Here is a 17204-nt window from a genome sequence, read left to right on the forward strand (position 1 = left end):
TAACAGTCTAACATGATGTTTGCATGCAAACTACTGGCTGTTTCTCTGCTGTTCAATCTGCATATGACTTTTCAATCTGGGACGGTTGTTTCTATGGTAGGGTGGCAATGTGCTGCCTCTGTATCAGTACTGAAGATTTATCATACCAAATACAACCAATCTCTGCAGAACAGTGAGCTCCTATTTCGTGGTGGCAGCTGAGGGTACTCCTCTCAGTTTGTTGGATCTGATTGCCTTTGCCTTAAATACAGAGCTCGATTTTGCTTTATTCTGTGCTCTGGAGTCTGAGGTCAGTGTGCACACAGGGCGGAATTTAGGCCACAGCTTGATGATGGCACTGACTAATGCATGAGTGGAGGTTTGTTCTGATCATAGCGATGCACTTGCAGAGCAGCTCGCAAATGATTCTTCGTGTGAGTTGGACAGAAGTGCAGCTCAGACTGCAGTGCTGCATTGCTGTGCAGCTGGGGGGTACTCAGTATTCTTGTAGTACGTATTGAAATGAAATATCTCAGCAGTTCTTTCTTTCCATTCTACTGAAATTTGATAAGACAGAAGATATATTTTATGAGCACAGAGGACTTGGGTGTATCAGGAATTTTGTAATTTGTGTTGTTTTTAAATAATAAATGTGAAACAAGTGAACACTTGTGACCGGTTAAGATGGTGTAGATTTCATAGTAGCCACCCCGTTTTCCTGAACCTCCTGTGTTGTCATTTTCCTTTCAGTATTTTATTAATACAAATGTGAATTGAATTTAGTGATGTGAACTAACATTCTAGGCTGTTTTTATCAGTTTTATCATACTTTGGGTTGTGAATAAGTAACAAATACGAATAAAATCTCACTTTCGAGCCTGTCTTTCTTTCCTTAGATTATTAACATTTTGCCCTTGATCTTTGTTCCTTACTGTTAAATGAGTGAAATAAAAATGTAACATTTCCAAATGCTACCTGTGATCTCAGGAGCAACAGTTTTCCTGTGACATAGGCTGGAGTCTGCAAAACCAGACTTTGGACACTGCTGCTCCTCCTAACCTACGTTGTCTTTCCTTATTCTGCAACCTCGATTCAAAATCTAACTTAAAAGTTCTTGGCCAGTTTAAACACGTGTTATTTTTCCTATAGGTAGCTTTATTTGTTTACTTTCAGTGAAAGATGACAAACCACGCCTTGGCTTTCAGAAAGCATTGGGCAGGAAATGGTACTCAGCAGCCTCTTCCCCTTCCGCCCTTTTATAAGGATCTTTGTGGATTAATGATGTCAAACACACCATTGTACAAATGCAAGCTCATTCCTACCTACTACAAAAATATTTTTAAGTTAATCTTATAACAGAGTTAAAACCTCATATGGTAACAGTAGAGGTTTCCCATTATTTTGGGAAGAGCTTGCATAAGCCGATTCCGTAATGTAGAGTAGCCTACTGCACATTAAATTTATTTATGCATTTTAGATATGCTTGTTTTGTAGGAAAAGGAGCTCATCTTTACTCTTTTCAATTGAAAATTCCATTCCCTCTGGCTCACGGTTCTTTTTTGGTTGGTTTGTAGTAAGTCAGAGTTGGAGTCCTTTCCGATTCCATTACACACATAGGTACACACACATGCGTGCATGTTCACACATCCGTGGATTTTCAGCAGGATCTTGGGGTGGCTTTATGTTCATGTCCTAAAGAGTTGTCAATGTGCTCAGCGACGTATGGGGAATGGAAATAAAGGATGATCCCTGCTGGAACCCGCCAGGCCCTGGATTGCCTGCAGGGTAGACAGGAGTGATTGTGAAGGTTGTTCAGTGATGAGCTCAGTTCCTGGGACTGGAAAGGAAGAGTGGGTACTTTGGAAGGACTCGCTGTAGGTTTCCAATCAACCATCCCATTGCTTTGTACAGGGGAATAGAAAGAATTGGACCACTGGAAAAAACATTTCGTATGGAGTAGGGAGAAGGAATTTTGTTATTTGCCTTCTCTAGTAATAGCTGGAAGCAAGGAGTGATTTTTCACATGCTGTCAAATAACTTTGGTTTTCTCTGGAGCAGTGTGTTCTTGTCTGTGGGTGACAAGTGCGTGCTCATACATATGGAAAGCATCTTCATGTGTTTGTGCTGGATCAGGCATTTTTTCAGCTGCATAAGAAAACAAGTAGCCCTTAAGAGATTCTTAGCTAAATATAGTAGTCTCTTTGGAGATTAATTCTTAACATTGCAGATAAATAAGGAAGTTCTTATCTGATTAGCTGTACTTTGCTCACAGTGAGAGGCCACATGCAAAGTACTTGGGAGATTCGAGCTGAGGGCAACAGCTTGTCTTCTTATGTGGTGCAACAGAATGTTACTGGTGGAAAAGGCTGAGCAACTTGGAGAGGTGGCACATCTGTCTGCCCTGCTCCACAATCACTCATGCCAAAGTAATGAAGGGTAGGTGAAGCACAACTGCCAGATGTCTGGCAATTACCCCCAAACCATTTCATAGTGGGCACTTCGTCCCACCTGTCTTTGAGGCAGGAATCCTACACCTCTGTGTAAGAAATCCCTTGGCATTATGGCCACGTATGTCACGTACGTAACAGCGGGAGGCAATAAGGCACTGTGTATCAGTGGATCCCTCTGCATCCTTCTCTATTTTCTTTCAACTTTTTTTAATAGATAGTTTGCATTATCAGCCAAGGCTGTTCCTGTTCACTGCTGCAGCAGGATGGTTGGTTGGTTGGCTGGCTGTGCTTTCTTTCCCTCGGATAGATTTGTCTTATCAGCACAGTGACCAAAAAGTGGGCATTCCAAGGGATGCCATATAGAGGTATAGAGGCTTTTCTCCTCCACAGAGGATGATGCTGAAGCAGCACAATTCTTTGTCCTAGCTTTAACTTAGTGGTGCAGCACGAATCTTTCCAAAACTACTGCTCATTCCATCCAGGAAGGCCTCGCCTTGGCTTCACTTGGGGCATTCTTTCAAGTTTGTGTACCTGGTCTGCTCTTGTGCTGTTTTCAGTTACACCTGTATTGGTTCATTCTTCTGCTCTGGTTTTTTTCTTCCAAACTTTACATACTTTCTGAAATGTTTTTTTGTGTTGTTTTCAAGCAGCTGGCTAAACTGATTATCAATATGTAGTGAATGGTATTTCCGCATTTAAGCAAGAATTTCCTTGTGTGTTTTATATTCTTAGAACGACTACTAAAGTAACATTGTCCAGACCTTCTGTAGAAGCTTCCTCATAAGCGTATTTCTGTGTGATCTCTTTTTTATGACACATCCTGACTAGCAAATACTGGGAGGCTTTCCTTACAGCAGCTCGGGGACTTCTGGACTGCTGTGAAGGTCTCCCTTAGAGGTTCATCAAAATATTTGGTTGTGACTAGAGAACTTCTATATTCTAAGGCACGTGATGTGTAAGGTGCTATCCCTCAGTGTTTAAACTGAAATACATACTCCCAGCTCTCAATTATTTATAGGAGAGTTGCTCCTGGAATAACGCGTGGATCCTCCTGGTTGGCTCATCAGTTCTCCCAGCGATGGGTCACTGATTTGTCTTAATGGCTGGAAATCACCAGCATAGAATTATGGAATGACTTGGGTTGGAGGGGATCTCACAGATCATCCTGTTCCAACCCCCCTGCCACTTTTCAAGCTTTTTTCTGAAGGTACACATGATCACCTTCGTATCCAGCTGACTTACCTCAGACAAATTCTTATCTGAAAAAGAAGTTACAGTTTCTTTCATTCTCTGTATTCTCTTCAAAATCCCCCAGTGACTGTCAAGTCACCCTTTGCTTTCTAAATGATTTAAGAGCCATCTTCATTCTTTCAGCTGACATGGTCTGTCTCAGGAAGCAGAATTTAGATCTGCCTCATACTCCAAGTAAAGGACATTCTGTCCCTCTCCTGTGGTGCTCCTCCTGACCTATATTCCTGCTATGTTTCTAGCATTCGTATGAATTATTTATATGGCATGATAGATTTACTTCATTCTTGGCTGAAAGAGATAATAAATCTTCACTTTAGGGATTTTCAAATCTTGTTAAAATATACCAAAGTGCAAGGCAGCTGCCAACAGCTAGACTGATTTCAAATAAGAGACACGGGGGTTGTCTAACTGTAATGTTGCTTTTTTCTTATGGGGTATCTAAGAAAAAGCATAAACTACAAGGTGCCTCTCTTAAATGGGGAGAATAACACTGCAGATTTGTGGGATTCTTTTCTCTCTTAAAAGGAAGATGGAAGATTAGAAATTTTAGGACAGAGATGAGGAAGAAAGATTCTTACTGTGCTGAAAAATAAGAGATGTTTCAGTGGATAATTGTTGATACTTCTTTGTTTTATTCCATCTCCACATAGAACCCTTCAGTATGTAATGACCTTTATTTTCAGTCCATCCATTTGCCTGCTTCAGCTTTTATTTCCTTCATTGATCAGATGAGACATGAGAGTACAAACAACACTGGCAGTGCCTTGCTACTGGATTAGGACGAATAGAGTTAACGTGACATTTGAATGATAAATAGATGTCTTTTAAAATTCATGAATGCAAGAACTATCAAAAGGAACCCAGTGAACCAGGAATGTCTTCTGTGCAGAAAGTAAAACATGGGTTCAAGGTGGCAGGATATTTCAGGGGTTTGTGCATAAAACATAGAATGATAAAACCACAAACATTGGAAAAGACCTCTAAGATCATCCAGTCCAACCCCAACCCATCCCCCAGTGCCCACTAACCACATCCCCCAGTGCCACATCTCCATGTGTTTAAGAAACATGGACGGTGAAACACCTGGGATGGTGACTGCCCCACTCCCCTGGGCAGCCTGTGCCACTGCCTCTCCGCTCTTTCTGGGAAGAAATGTTTCCTAATATCCACCCTGAACGTCCCATGAAGTATGCTTGAAGCATACATAAAGCACAACTCCTAGTTTAACGTTTCTGATTGTGAAATTTGCACAATTGCAGTAATTATCAGTCTGCTGCAGGGGATGATTGTTTATTCTCACCCACCTGTATGCTGAACGCTAACAGAGATCCCAATGGTGTCCAGGAGATGGGATGAAGCAAAGTTTGTTAGATCAAGAAGCGTAAGTGGAATGGCAGTGGAGAAGTAGTGGTAAGGTAGGGTAAAACTGAGCCCTTAGAACATGTCTTCATGACAGAACAGAACTGAAGATGTCGGGGCACCATCAGTGTATTAGAACAGTTAATGTAAAGCTTGGAAGTTACATCTCTTCAGATACGTTGGGCACTGGGACTGTCGCATCTGCTCAGACTGAATGCCTCGTGTTTTTCACTTGATGCCTAGCCAGACAGATGAACATTACTTCAGAACATTACGTTCTCTCTGCTCAAACTACCTTCAGATCTGCAGATGACAAGCACACTACTGCAGACAGGTGAAACTGCTGCTTAGTCGGCCTTGAGGCCAACCAGCACGTCAGCTGTCTCCGTGTTAAGTGAACTTCAAAGAGAATGAGTCCATAAATTGGAGCAGGCAGTGTTGGTCAGTCCTGTCCCTGTTTCAGGAGTTCTCATTCTGTCTCTAGTCTTGTCCTACGGACAAAATGCCCACTACAGTGAGAGCGTGACTTACATCCAGCTTCAGCAGGAATGAACTGAATTCGTGCACTGCTCCATCGCGTAAACTAAAGCATGGCAAGTGAGAATGAGCAGGAGATTTTCCTCAGAAGTGTTTGTGATCCAAGCTAAAATGCTGATATGGACAGTGCCTGAACGGTGGCCGTGATACTGCACTGCCAAGCAGCTGTGTGCACATCCATTTATGTTTCCAGGACGCACTCACTTTCATCTACTGTTGTGATTCTTCAGCATTATATGTTGCTACGCTGTGGAGAGACAAAAAGCCACCTCCTTGATGCACCTAGCAAGGTGCTGCTGATTGATGAAGGAGCACTGCAGATGTTTTTGAAAGCAGCGTAGTTCAGCATTGCTCTCCTACACAGCTTGTGCAGCAGCCCAAACAGCCGGCGGCTCTGAATCTAATCCTACCAAATGAGCCAAGCAGGATTAACTAGGCAGCAAAAAAATCTATGATCGGGCAGTTACACTTCAGTGTTTGTTTAAAATACGAGGCCAGGTGCGCACCTCGGAAAAGAGTAAGTCTGCCATTTGTTGAATTCTTCATGTGACATTAGGAAAATGCCAGGTTGGTTGAGTAGGGAGATCTTCCCTTGACAATGCGGGACACAGACCAGGCTTCTGTCTTCGTTTCGTTGTATCAGAAGCGTTAAAATCCTATGACAGAAAAATCAGATGCTGCTACGAGACTGTTATCTTCTGCAAACCCTTACTCCAGGTAAGAGGACTGTATTTCTGTAGGATACTGACCTCCAGCGGACAAAAGAGGCAATCATAAGGGTTTATTCTAATTGAGATTCAGATCATCATCACAAGAGAGATGAAGGTACAGAGATTCATGCATTTCACTGTTCCCTAAACCCTTAATGCCATCATTTAGTTCTACTATGCAACCACAGAGTAAGCATTTCTACATCACCTGGTGAGATTTCAGTCTCTTTAGAACTGCTGATTCTCTGGCAAGACCCACACACCTCTAACCTCATCCCCATGAGGAAGCCTTCCTTGGCTGCGGAAGTTGCGAAGCAAACAGAAACTCAGCTATTAGCACAAGCTCTAATGTGAGCTCTGCTGCACTGATTTGATAGCTGTAAGGGAATAAGGACACTGGGAATGGTCCTCTGCAGATAATTTTAACTGTTGCTCTGCCAGTAACTGGGTGATACTGTGCACCTTTGGGGAGCCAGGAGTCAGTTACGTTGTGGGGCCCTTCCAACTCAGAGTGCTCTGTGATTGCACACACATGTAGAGAAGGCCTCTGTGGAAGGTGGGCATTTATTACAGGAGATCGGTGTTGATGAGTTGTAAGCATTTCATCCTGATACATGTTTGAGCTCTAGGGAAGATGAGCGTTTTTGCTTGGTATGTGTTGCTGTAAATGTAATGACTGAGTTAAAAATGGTGGAATTTCCTCTTTCTGCAGGGGAGATTGTGCATGGCTGGCAGTGTGCGTGCTGCTCTTCTTCTGTTACACAGCAATAAAAATCACTAAAATAATTAGCTGTGCATACTGCATTTGCACAGCAAACTTTCAATGGCTGTAGCTGAGGGGAATATACCCCAAACCAGAAAACCTTGGTGGTGTCTCTCTAGCCTTGCCTGGGAGAAGTGCAATGAATTCGGTATGCTCAGAGATTTCACAGAATTGCGGGGATTGGAAAGGACCTCTGGAGTCCATCCCCCTGCTAAAGGATGTCCCCTGGAATTTCCTACCTCAGCAGCCTAATGAGCAATAACCCGAGGGCACTGTTTGGATTGAAAAGGCTAGTAATCAAGGGGGAGGGGAGAGCTGCGTGTCTGCCTGTTAGAAAAGGACTGGAGAGGCAAAGTGCTCCTCTTTCATAGGATCCCAGGGTAGGATAGGATAGAATAGGATCCCAGGTTGTGCGGGGCACACCAGAACTGCTCAGGGTTGCATCCAGTATTTGTTGTCATTGCTAAGGTTCTCCAGGGCGTGACAAGGGCCTCTGAGAATGGTCTAAGGTCCCCCTCCTTAAGTACAGTGACTGATCAGCTGTGGATCCTGTCACTGCCTTCACCATCACTGTGAGAACACAAATGGCTCCTGATCTCCAAAGGAAGAGCCCCAGTAGCCTCACTGAGGTGCAGTTAGAGCTCTCTTGCAATGCCCGTGTTCCCTACTCCCAAAGAATGTGGTGAAGGGAGAAGCCAGCTGAGGTGTCGGATTTGTGCCGTGTGAAGGGTCCTAGCACATTTCTATGGCTTCCTTTTTTTGCTCTCTCACTTCTGGAACTTCTCTGGGTACATGAAGGATTTGAATTGTTGGTAGATGGAAGATCTGTTGTCTTCTGTTGTCCCTTTCCAGTGGAAAAAAAATAGTGATAATTCTCCCAGTGAAATGATGAAGGCAGTTGATGGTTTTTGAAGCATCATTTAAGTGCAGCACTCCTTCTTTCATTGTCTGGAACTTGCCAGTATGTCACCCTGCTGGTGTAAGAATAGATAGACGCTGGAATGACAACTAATCTTTAATGTGAAATACATTGTAGAATCTTTAATTTACATAGAGATGAAGCCTGCTTACAGGGAATAGAAATCAATAATGGCTTTTATATCATCCTCTGGGCAGAATATTAAATCGGAAACTCTGTGATGTATAAACTGCATCAAGAGATTACAAGCCAATAGTACTAATAGCATAAAAAAGATCCATTTTGCCTTTCTTAATAAACTTGATATATTTGCAGTTTCCAGATGGTTTTTGTGTTCTTTCAGAACAATAAATGTATTGCAGACATTGCTATTTTATTAGTGTTTGTGGTTATAGCAAGAAGCTTGCAATTCCAGATGCCGTATAAATGTGAAAAAAAAAAAGATGATCCCTGCAGTCTGTCCCAAATTGGAGGGATAATTGGCAGCAGCAATGCTACCTGAACAGGAGAATTGGCCATTTTTTACTTAAAAGCCCTCCCATGAGCAGAGAGTTCTGCCGTAGACCAAACTGTGCTAAGTGTTACGCTGCCATTATATGAAGCAGCAAATGGGTTTAGATTAAAGAAGTCATTTCAGCAAAGACTGAGTTGTCAGGGCGCACACAAAGCGTATGCTGCCATTCCTGGCACAGCTTCCCTTGGCCTGGATCTGCCCATGGTGCAACCCCAGCATTGGCCTGTGCTGTATCTGGAAGGGAATTGCTCCCTCTTCATTCTGTTGTTCTTCCCCCTGAGCTGGCAGGAGCTGGGTAACAATCTGCTTCCACAGCTCTGTTCTCCAGGCTCTATTTTTCTACAATTTGCTTTGATCTTGAACAGAAGAGAAAGGTGACAATGAAAGAAAACATTTCCATCAGAACAATGTCTCTTTCCAAGAGCTTGTCACAACATGAAATACAATTAAGATTGACTGAACACCCACAGTTGGAACATAAAATTGTATGCTGTGCAGTTCATGGTGAGTCACAGGAGCAGAGCGCAACGAGCACAGTGCGCCAGGACGTCTGCACTCCTGGCTGGGTCTCTATATGCTGTTCTGCAAGTCTGAGCTGTGCTTGGGAAAGGTCCTGGGAGCCAGGGACACCATTTCTTCAGGTGTCAGTCTGAGCAGAAGGCAGCCGCAGGTTGCTGTGCTTTGTCCACTACTCACCTTGTAAAGAACGTCAAGCTAGGCTTCTCATTCTGATGGCAGTACTGTATGCATGATGAAATTTAGAAAAGTTCTTCAGGCAGGCTGTTTTAATAGCTGGAAAAATTACCTTTTTCAAAGTACATACATTGATTTTCAAGAGAATTATTTAAAATTATGACTTTTGTGGGCCAAGGTTTTCTCTACAGAGTACCTTGGAGTACAGAAATGAATATGGAGCTAGCTTGGCCATCATCTGTAGTGCAGCTTCTGCACATGCAGCAGATGTATGTACAGGCAGTGTTTCTTCAGCAAAGCTACTCTCCAGTGCAGCATTTAAAGGCTTATATCTTCATAGAATGGCCTGGGTTGAAAAGGACCTCAAAGATCATCCAGTTTCAACCCCCTGCTATGTGCAGGGTCGCCAACCATCAGACCAGGCTGCTCAGAGCCACATCCAGCCTGGCCCTGAATGCCTCCAGGGATGGGGCATCCACAGCCTCCTTGGGCAACCTGTTCCAGTGCATCACCACCCTCTGTGTGGAAAACTTCCTCCTAATATCTAACCTAAACCTCCCCTGTCTCAGTTTAAAACCATTCCCCCTTATCCTATCACTATCACCCTCGTAAACAGCCGCTCCCCCTCCTGTTTATATGCTCCCTTCAAGTACTGGAAGGCCCCAATGAGGTCTCCCCGGAGCCTTCTTTTCTCCAAGCTAAACAAGTCCAGTTCCCTCAAATCCCATCTTATACTCCTTATTTCTTATTTTCTCATGCTCTCATGGGGAAGTCCTTTGATTTCTTTGGAAATGCCCTATGTAGGCAAACAAAATATGGAAAATAACTTCAGACACTGCAAATGCCATCATACAGATCAATTATTTATGTAAAAGGGAGTGGATTGACGCTGTTTGTTTGGACTTTTTTTTCCTTTTCTGAAGATGCATCCAATTTAATTAATTATTTCAACAAATGATTACTTTCAAGGTAATTTACTTCAGTTTACCTACAGATAAGTCTGTTGAAGCACCCAGAGTCTGGATTCTACGGTCAGCAGTAGTGCAGCCAGCAGCACCAGGGAAGTGATTGGAAGTGGCCATCCCTGGTATTCAGCTCTGGTGAGGCCGCACCTCGAGTACCGTGTTCACTACAGAAAGACATCGAGGCCCTGGAGTGTGTCCAGAGAAGGGCAATGAAGCTGTGATGGGTCTGGAGCATGAGGCTTGTGGAGCTGGAGATTGTTCAGTCTGGAGGAGGTACGGGGGAAACCTCATTGCTCTGTACAACTGCTTGAAAGGAAGGTGTGGTGAGGTGAGAGTCGGCCTCTTTTCCTAGGTAACAGCTATAGAACGAGAGGGACCGGCCTCAAGTTGTGCGAGGGGAGATTCAGGCTGGATGTCAGGAAAAATTACTTCTTCAAGAGCGGTCAGGCACTGGAATGGGCTGCTCAGGGAGGTGCTGGAGTCACCGACCCATGAGGTGTTCAAGGAACGTTTGGACATTGTGTTCAGAGACATGGTTTAGTGAGAACTATTGGTGGGAGGTGGATGGTTGGACTGGATGATCTTGACGACCTTTTTCAACCTTGGTGATTCTGGGATTGTATGATTCTTGAAGTGATCTAAACCTAAAAAGGTTCTGTGTTGAATAATGGCTGTTCATCATTCCGTCCTACCTTATTTTTCCAAAAATGAATCTTTCTTAGGACGTGTTGTTGTCAGGAGTGTACATGCTTTGCTGCGTTATCATTAGCTTCCAGTGCGGATCTGATTTCTCCGATGAGCAGCTGTGCAGTGCTGGGTGCTCTTTGAGCACACATACACATGCTTACCATTAAATGTGTACCTGACAAATCCCTAGCAATATACTGGCTGCTCCTAGCTCACCAGTAATTTCAGTAATTCAGGATCAATTTAAGAATGAACCTGGAAAAGAACTCCATTAACAAGACTTTCAGGGGCTGTGCAATGCACTTCTCACTAATAGGAATTTCCACCCACCTGCATTTCCATGTGCATTCAGAGACTGATGTAAGCATACTGCTCCAGGTGTGACTTTCTGCCTCCTCCCACTGTGTGCCTTCTACCAAACTGAGGGTGTTCTGACAGCCAGTAGTGCAGCTGAGGTCAGAGAGCCCAGGGCTCAGGCTCTTATTCTCCGGATGTAAGCAACCTGATACAAGTCACATAATTTCCTTCAACACCACTTCTCAAAAAGGGCAGTAGGACAAAAGCATAAAACCAGATTAAAAAGCAGTTTGTGAACAGGTTTCCTGGCAAGCGGCTTGTGCAGTTATCCGAGACATTAAAGCACGCTGCTGCTTCAGTTACATGGGCATTTGGATGCACTGTCAAATGGACAAGGAGGAATTTCTGCAAAGTGGGGGTTTCCAGTATTTCATCCTATTATTGCAGCCAAATTATTTTAAAAAATGCGATGCCAGAGATGCTGGAGATGAAGTAGAAAATAGCAATAGGGAACATATAATAGCTCAGCAAAACACTGGATGCTACAGGAATTCTATTTCATGAACATCAATACCTGTTCATCAATGCTAGCACTGTATGGGGCTTGTTTGTTTTGTATTTCTTTTCTTTTTCTTCCCTGTGTATTCAGTCTTATGAAGTTGCCATTTTGGTAGTCCTGGAGATGTAAGGCCGTGCTTCATCTAGGAACTGTGCCTTCTGCCTGTGCCTCAGCTACGTCACTTACACTCACTCAGCTCTCTTCCAGCCTGGCTCTGTGAATAGAAGAGCCAAATATTAGAGCAATTGTGGGTCAGTCCCTATCAACAGACTGAAACCACTAAGTGATTCTCAGTGGACTGGGAAATCATGGCTAATTGATAGTTTTAAAATTTGCATTAAATATGGGTTATCTACATTAGATCCTAAGGCAAGGACCGGGGTATATCATGCCAAATTACCTGCAGAGACAGTATCCTGCCTTGACTGCTTTACTCTGATCTGGAGGACATCAAGTACACCTTCAGCTTGGACTGTGAGCCATGTGGTTTCTTAAAGGACATACCTGTAATGCTATCTTTCTACCTGTTTTGGTCTATCTGTTGCAGAGACAGAGACTCGAGTGTTATTTTTGTATTTGAAAGGCTATTTCTGCCTCTGGACATAAATCCATTGTGAGACAAGGAAGATTAGACCTTGGTCTAATTTAAAATAATGTTATTTCCAAAGCTGGTGCCCCATGGTAAATCTTTTTTGTAATACTTAAAATTACAAATCATCACATGTAAGTGGAAAAAATAAAAGGCTGGGGGCCCATTGTACTGAGCCTGAAGAGGCACTGATGTTACTATGGGTCACTGGTTCATGGTAAGAAGCCATTAAACCATGAAGTCAGACCACCAGTATTTTAAAGGCTCTTTTGTTTTACACTCATTTATTCCTCTACACAGCCCAATGGCCCGAGCCATCCCATCATCAGGAGTGGGAACCCATGTTTCCTGGGGGCTGTCACCCAATGCTTACATATCTGGGTGTTTGGAGACTGAACTTGCTTCAGCTTCCATCCATCAGCTCATCTTACATCATCTTTTTTTATTCCTGGGCTCCTCAGATCTCCAGTTCATTCCAGATGGTTTTCCTAACACTCTATACTCATGTCACTTTTTGGCTTTCATTGAATAAGTGAAATAGCTCGTTTTTTTAATCCTCCCTTGCCCATCAGTGTTCTTTATCAGATTCCTTCTGATGAGAAAAACACTTTTACAAGCATGAGAACAGATTGGGTGGCAATGTTGAGCACCATTCTCATCTCAGTGTATGGAGAAAAAAAGAAGGCAAAATCATCCCATTCAAGGACTTAAGAAAAATTGGTTCAAGATAACGAGCCTGGGGTTCCCAAAGTGTGTCTGTCATTGAGCACCGATGCACAGACCCAAATGGAGGTGTCTTCTGTGGCTGCTGCTTGTTGGGAAAAGTAAAAGTTTTATGCCCATCTTCAAAAAGAGCAACAATAAAGGGAACTGCAGAAGGCAACTGGAACAGCCAGCACAGCTTTGACAAGGTCACAGCTACCTCTGTGGTGGAATAAGGGAGAGCAATGGGGCTCGTATCCTTGTCTTTAGCAAGACTTCCACTGTGGTTTCCCCACAGGATACTCAAGGAAGGTAGGAGAGGATGAGTGGGTTTGCAGTCTGGGAGGCTGTCAGGCATAAAGGGTCATTTGATTTGAAGTCCAGCTTAGCTAATGGTAGCTAATGACAAGAGATGTTCTTCACAGGCTGATACACGGGCCAGTGCTGCCTGACGTTTTTATCAGTGACTTGAATGGTGGGACAGGATCTATGTAAGATCACAGATGACACAAAACAGGGAGCGGCGTACCGCTTGAGGGCAGAGCTGCCATTCACAGATATTACTGTTATTTGAATTCATGTTGGAAAAGACTTTCAAGATCACCAAGTCCAACCTTCAGTCTGACCTGCTGAGTCCTACCACTGCTCCATGTCCCTTAGTGCCACGTCTACATATCTCTTAAATTTCTCCAAGCATGGGGAATCCACCACTGCCCTGGGCAGCCTGCTCCTGCCCTCTCCTTTCCATTTTGTGGAATTATAGAAGTTTCTCCTCAGCTCCTCTCTGTTACTAAATTTGCGTTATATGCTGGGGGTGTTAGGCTACCAGCACCTAGGGGACTGTATCCCCTTCTCACCATCTGTCTGCCCTCTCTACAGCTCAAAGCACATGCATCAAGATAAAATCCTTCCTCTAGGCTGGTCCAAGCTGGCTCCTTCCCAGCTACTCCTCTGCCTTCCCACTGTCTCCCCTCACAGGCATCTCATGTGTCATCTCTACACCTCACAGTCTGCTCCTGATGGAGAACAAGAGGGAAAGCAGAGCCAGAGGTTGTTTCCTAAAGCCTTTTATAATGTTCACTGTAGAGAGGACAGGCTCTCACAAAATACACACTCTGGCTCATTACTCTGTGTATTTCTGAAATGCCACATCCTAGAGGTCTGTGGAAGTGTGCATGCCTGGGTGCAGTCATGCTCTTCTACTTGCACACTTGCTCTCTTAATGGCAGTGGAATTTCTCTGAGCCAAAACGTACCCGAGGTCAAGCGCTCGGCTTCTGGTTTCTCCATCAGCAACAAACCAATATGCTCTCCTGAGCAGGACTCTGTTTCTAGTTCTGTTTTTTATAGCTGCTGCAGTCCAGGGTAGTCACAGGGCTCTACACAGCTGCTAGGTGGTTTTTAGATGGAGTTTTAAGGATTGTTTTTGACTTGGAAAGCTGCAAATGTCCCTTGACCCTTCTGCAGGAGATATTCTCTCTGCTGCAGTTGAACCAATTGATGCTAGTTGCAAAGAAACCTCTTGGGCTCTGTCTCTAGCAGGAACAAAATAAAGCCATTCTTCATCTGTGTTAGCAGAGCCCTGTTGAACATGAGTTCCTATAACTTTCATATTAACTAAGAGGTCAAGCAAGCCATACACTTCTTACAGCCTTTAACCTGATCCAGAAGCTCTCAGCTGCTGCATCGCCAGTTGGATTTCTGCTAGCTGGGACTGAAGGCATGTCTGCAGCATGCAGTGGAAGACAGTGCCCAGACCCCAAAACCCCATAGAACCCACAAAGCATCAGTTTCTTTCCACATCCTTTTAATGAAAGCCTTTCACGTTACTGCATTTGCCTCTGCATCACCAAAAGGTTGATATCATCCTGAAGGGTGGACACAGTTATTTTAAGTTGTTAAGCTTTAAAGCTATTGTGTGATGGTGTGCTCTTCTAGAGGATGTAAGGTACTGACAGGGAGACATAAAAGCAATGTAGTGGAACCTGTCTTTTGCAGGAGTGGAAATCGCTCAAAAAACTTTAAAAAAAGAAAGATGTTAAACTCTCTGCATCAATTTAGAATTCATCCCACAAACACACAGAGTAAGCTACTCTTACCTGCCACTTCCTCACAGCGAGCACCGGAGAGGGAAACAGGAAGGACAAGCAGCAGATACTTGTGTTTGCCATGTGCTTGACGGACCTCTTTGTGCTCAGGTTGCCACCTGCTGTGAAGTGCTTTACCTGTGCTTGCCAAGGATTCCTCGTCTCTGAAAAAAACATTGCTACTTTGTCACAAATGGCCTGAACTGTTCTGTATACAACCTCACCTTTCCATGTGCACTGATATCCTTCAACATATGTGGCTGCTGCTATGGGTTTTTCCTGCTGGTTTCTGCTGCAAGGATCAGTGCCCTGCTGACTTCTACCTCAGAACAGCTTTCCAGAAGGAAGCGTTCTCCACAGTGATATAATAATCAGGGAAGCTTTGCCTACTGCTGCAGCACAATTCTGTCTGATGTTAAATATTGAATATACAGATATTTTGACACATGGAAAAGACCTGCGCTTGGGGAAGTCCTTTATCGTATGATTGAGCTGTCATTTAAATGGTGTAAATAATAACTTTCACGTGGAGGAAGACGGAACAGTCTTCTTGCAAATCACTGCTGAAAGTGAGATGACTGAAAAGGAAACAGCAGCATTTTGTTCTGTTTTTAACTTGACTAAAAGTGTCTCACCACTTTGTGAAGCAGTGGAAAACCTGGAGATTCCACTGCTTAGATCTCTGGAGAGAGACGTGTATGTTTAATGTATGCTCATTAAAAGAGCCTTTAATAGAATCAAGTAGAAGCAGAAAGATGCTGAACAGAATAGAGAGAACTACTGGGCTCTGACAAATGCTTTGTCTCATCTCTGGAGAAGAATACATTCCCTTGTAAGACAAATTAAGTGTAAGTGTGAAGAAAACACCGAGTCGATGTGAGCTGGAAATCAAGGAGCTGCTGTGGCTCTGCTGTGAACGTGCTTCCACCAGCACTGCCAACCTGCACATCCACAGGACAAGTCTGGCTTATGACACGTCCACTGAGCCTGGTGACTTTTTCCCACAGGTGATCCGTCACAGGAGTTTGAGCAGCAAACACATCCTGGACCAGTAAGTGTCTGTCTCTGCACCTGCTCTCTAGCTGGTGTCACAAGTGAGAGACCAGCCTCTCCATACCAGCAGCAACCAGCACCCTGGGGCCCCTCTCTGGGCTCCCCTTCTGCTAGTAGAGAAGACCAAGGTTAGCAGATGCGTGGTGGGGTGCAGAGGTAGATCACTGCTGCCACCTGAGGAAAGCTGCTGCTGCTCCTGGTGCAAACTGGACCAGTCTGAGCTAGCTTGAAAACTGGCAGATGCAGGGAGTTGCAGTAAACTAAGGCTAAGCGCTGCCATTGGTGCCTGTTTTGGCAAAGCCAAAGACAGATGAGCCATGACCAGAATGAGCCAGCTGACTGAAATGCACTGAGCATTAAGGGGTCACGACATTTTTCTGTGACTTCTTCCTAGAAGGAAAAAAAAAAAACCAAAAAACCACAAAACCAGCCTCAGCACAGAGAACTACAGGGACTGAAAATACGCTGCTTAATTAAAAATAAAAAAGCAATCATCAACCACCACAACAAAACCATCTGCTTTATTAGTTCTCCCAGAAAGCTGTCTGAAGGGATTGGGAATCCAGCACTGACAATAAATCCTAGAATCTATTTCAACAACAGACTGCAGAGGCAGCCAAAACATAAAGGGAGAGGTGAGCTGCTGCTGCTGCCGCTGCCTGGCCCTGGCTGCACGGCCCACACACTACCTTGCCAAGCAGTGAATTCAGCCATATCTGCAGAGGAACAGAGCCAGGGCGAACCCAAGGGGAGTGCAGGACCTCAGAGAGGGTCAGTGGGAGCACAGTGGAAGCTTGCCTGCCCTTGCTTCCCTCTCAAGAGCAGGGCATCTTCATGACCACTTGCTTTTATGTCAGAAAGGAAATATATTTCTACCAAGCTGAATTGGCCAATCTAGGGCCTGAGACTCTGGGGTTGTGAGGACAAATTCTCTTACCCTAACTTGCCACATTCTCTGCATCTTTCTGCATCCCTTGCCCTGTAAGTGGAATGATCTGGAGTATAATATTCTTGTCCTGAAAATCCTAAGAGGATGCACTTGAGCTTGACAGATCAAAATTATGATGATGGCAAACTCAATGCATCTTAAA

The sequence above is a fragment of the Tetrao urogallus genome, assembly GCF_951394365.1.
Source record: "Tetrao urogallus genome assembly, chromosome: 1".
Lineage (NCBI taxonomy): Eukaryota > Metazoa > Chordata > Aves > Galliformes > Phasianidae > Tetrao > Tetrao urogallus.